Below are 4101 nucleotides of genomic sequence, written 5' to 3'. Positions count from 1 at the left end.
AAGCTAAGCAGGCACGGGGACGAGAAGTGGGCATGAAGATACGCCGTCTCCACTTCTCGTATTCGTCTGTTTTTTCGCGCTAGCTGTTAGCCACGATGAATCTGCACCAACTCAGCCAGTATTCCATTCTACTTAAGATACGCCCGTTGTCAGCGCTCGTCATGACCTTGAGCACTTGTCATGACCGTGAGCGCTCGCCGGATAGCAAACAGATGGCAGGCACTGCATTCATGGTGCATTCATAGGGGCGTCGGCACCAGGGGGGTGGACGGGGACGGGGGTGCACCCCCTCGAAATATGCGCCTGCTCCCCCCCCCCCCCAACCCCCACACACAGAGTATCGAAAAGCTGATCCAAGATAAGCGGAGTACCCCTCTCTGCACCCCTTCCACTAAAAAAAAATATCCTGTGCCGACCCTGCGCTTTCAGCACTGCCAGTCGTGCAATGGATAACATTAAGTAAGGTTGACAACAGCGAGAGGCAACATATGTGTTAATACATGTGTCGTCATCGCTGAAATAATAGAGGATACGTCCGCTAACTTTTCCAGATGGCCGTCCATTTCTGCTCCAATCTTAAAGGCCGCGTTGATAAGAAGGTATACGCGGACAGCCGTGTATAAAGCCTGAACGAAGCCATATCACGACGTGGGTGACAGGGGCACTTGTTCTTCGGGCTCCGTCTTCCTAATCATGGAGGAGAAGAGGGACCGCGATAGGGCCGTGGCATTGAGCGCTTGGCCTGCGCCACAGGGCTGAGTCCCGAGAGAGGGGCCTCGGCCTCTGGAGTCATGGCCTCGCTCTGCACCTCCTCGCTCACCCCGCCCGGCTCGTTGTCCTCGAGGCTGACAGTGCTGCGACGTGGGGGCGCCGCCGCGCTGCTCGGGTTCTGCAGCGTCTCCGTGTCCGTGCGATCCTCCAGCACCGCCTGCACTAGTTTAGGAGTAACATCGTACACGTATTTGAGCATATCCCACAAAACGTACTGCTGCTCAACAGATGGTTCAATTATTGAAGGCGGGGAGGCGTGGTGGGGGAGGTCAAGGGCCCACTCGGCCACCTCTGCTAACTGAATCTTGGTTTTAGCTAGCTGATATCGGTTCATAACTGAGCAAGACATTTGGTTGAAATTGAACGAGGCCGAAAAACACAAAAAATTAAGCCAGTTCCAGGCCTTTGAAATTCGAATAAATAGCGGAGCTTCAAGCAAGCGCCACCACCCGGCGAACGCAGACAGAGTCTTTCTTAATCTTTCTTCGTCTTATTCTTTCTTTCATCCTTCTTCATCTCTTTCTACAACGTCTTTTTTCTTCCTTCTTTCTTTTTTATCGCTTTCATATTGCACTCTCTCCTCCTTTCTTTTCTTCTAACCCTCACATCCTTCCTCCTCACCTTCGTTTCTCTTTCCCACCCCTGTTATGCTATACTGCACATGATTATGCTATGGTTTGCCCTCTCACCTCCTCCCTTTCCTTCTACTTTTCTTCCTCCTCACCCTAACATCCATCCTCCGCACCTCACCTCCCTTTCCAATCCCATTGCTAAAACTACACCATAGAGTTTCCTAAAATTCACTAGAGGGGACTCTGGCGCTGCGATCGTTCAGCCACCATGGGAATGATGGGTAGTACACGGATTTGCCTAGTCTTCGTACTTGCGGGCTTCGAACGCATTTGTGGCTTTGTTTATTGCTGTGTTTCGATTTCCTTTCGAAAAAGAAAGGATTGTCGTGAACTGCGTGACCAGATTTGAATTGGTGAGCCTAAAATACTAATGTGGTCAAGTGGAACTGCCGATTTTCGCTGAACTTTGTTTTGCGACAAAGCGGATGCAGGCGACGCGGAGCCAAACGGAGCCGAAAGAACGAAGTTTAGATAGATCCTTGTACTACCATCATTCCCATGCTGGCTGAAGCGCCATGCGTTGCAGCTCCCATAGACACTAGCGCCAGAGTTCCCTCTAGTAAGTATTGTAGGAAACTTTGTGAACTACACTATACGTGGTTATGCCATGCTTTACCCTCGCCCCACCTCCTTTCCTTCCTCCTAACCTTCACATCAGTCCTCCTGAGCCTCAATTCACTTTCCCGCCCGCTTGCTACACTATACTATGCATGGATATACTTTGCTCAGCTGCTTGCTACATACCGTCGAGTTTTCTAGCCGAGTTTTCTGTCTACGACAGCGGCCTTACTCCGAGCTCAAAGAGCTCCGCTGTTAAACAAGAAAACGGGTGCCTACTGAAATAAAGTGCGAAATAAAATGAGGAGGAAGTTGCGCCTGTCCAGTTGTTTTGTGTGTTCTTCGTCCTCGATCAATTTGAGTCAAAAATCCCTCAGGTACCTTCACTAAATCGTTCACGCTTCACTAATTAACGTGACGATAACGCTGCCTCGTTTACTACCAAAGCGATAAAGTCGAAAATAGCTTTACACTCACAGAATGGCTCATTTTTCCAATTCATATTTTTCCGCACATAATGCCGCTCTTCGAATAATATTGCTGAAAGTGCACAGTGAAGCTATTTCACGCAGTCAATATATCAAAACTATGTTACGAAAAAAAAGAACACGTCTCTTCGGAAAACCGTCATTTAGCGCTGCGGCTACCGGTCGCGCAGTCCTCAGGTTGCAGGTACAAGGTATACCGGAAAACCACTCATGCAGTTTAGCTGCGCGGTAAAAAATTCAAATCCGCCAAAATTGACCGGCAGTCTTCCAATTCGGCATGTGTCGCATGGGTGCATCTCGCTTTTTTGACACTAATTTATTTTATTTGCAACTGGGAAGATTTCTCTACAGAGTCGTCCAAAGTTATCCGAAAGTATAGAACGGAAATGTAACGTAACTCAGAGCTCGTGTGATGCGCCTACGATGGTCACACAACATGTAAGTGATAAGTCTGCGTTCTGCATGTGACATTGGTGTATCTCGGCATAATACGTAGCTCGCCTTTTTCGACGAGAGGGCGCTCCGAATGCAGCAGCAGAGGACAAGGAGCCACGTGACTGCGAACTGCACGGTGCCTGTGGTGATCAGGACGAGGGAGCTGAGGGGCATCACTGCGGACGGAGAAGAACACGCGGTGTTGTCAACTGCTGTCGTTGGAGATACACACTCTGTTTCCGGAAGTTGCCATTGTGGCACTACATGTCGTGATTGCAGCTATTCTATAGAAGAGTTGGGCAAATATTTTCATAGCTGGCAACCGTCATAATGTAGCAAGAAAATACGAATAGAAGAACAACTGAGACATACAACAGAGGCGCTATCACAACTGTAATCGAAAGTCAGCCGCAGCGGTATAGCTTAGTGGTTCCTGTGCTGCGCTGCTGACCCGACAGACGCCATACCGGCCGGGGTGGTCGCATTTCGACGGAAGCGAAATGCCAAAGGCCCTTGTACTGTGCGATATCAGTGCACGTTAAGGAACCCGAAGCACCCGAAATTATCGGGAGCCTTTCGCTGCGCCGTCTCTCATAGCCAGTGTCGCTTTGGCACAGTAAACGCAATAAAGAAACATAATCGGAAGGCAACGACATAGATAATATATAATGCTCCCAACGAGCACTGTGTTCCGAATTCTGTATCTCGCCGACTTTCGATTACGGTTGCTATAGAACCTATGTGGTATCTCTCAATCATATCATGGGTTTTACTTGGGCGCAAAATGACGATATGCTTAGGACGCACACCGTTGAGGAGGGCTCCAGAATTTTTGACCATCTGGTGTTCTTCCGCGTGCTCCGGCGTCGCAAAGTACCGGGCCTCTAGAATTGCACCTTCTAGAGGCCCAGGTACTGTGCGATGTCTGTGCACATTAAAGATCCCAAGTGCTCGAAAGTTCCGGAGCCCTCCACTGTGTAATTAAATATCCACGATATAATTAAGAGGCACACAGTCTACGGCGTGCCTCTTGATAATCATGACAATCATATTATGATAAATTCATGATAATCATATCTGGATTTGGCATGTAAAGCCACACAAATTATTATTTCTACAAGACAAAGATTCAACATATTTTAATGTTATTGATTGAAATTAGAGGAATGAAGAACTATGGACAACGTAACCGTGCATAATGTCCCCCTTCTAGTTCC

Source organism: Rhipicephalus sanguineus, chromosome 4 (genome assembly GCF_013339695.2).
Source record: "Rhipicephalus sanguineus isolate Rsan-2018 chromosome 4, BIME_Rsan_1.4, whole genome shotgun sequence".
In the NCBI taxonomy this organism is placed as follows: Eukaryota; Metazoa; Arthropoda; class Arachnida; order Ixodida; family Ixodidae; genus Rhipicephalus; species Rhipicephalus sanguineus.
Note: the sequence above shows the minus strand (reverse complement) of the source record.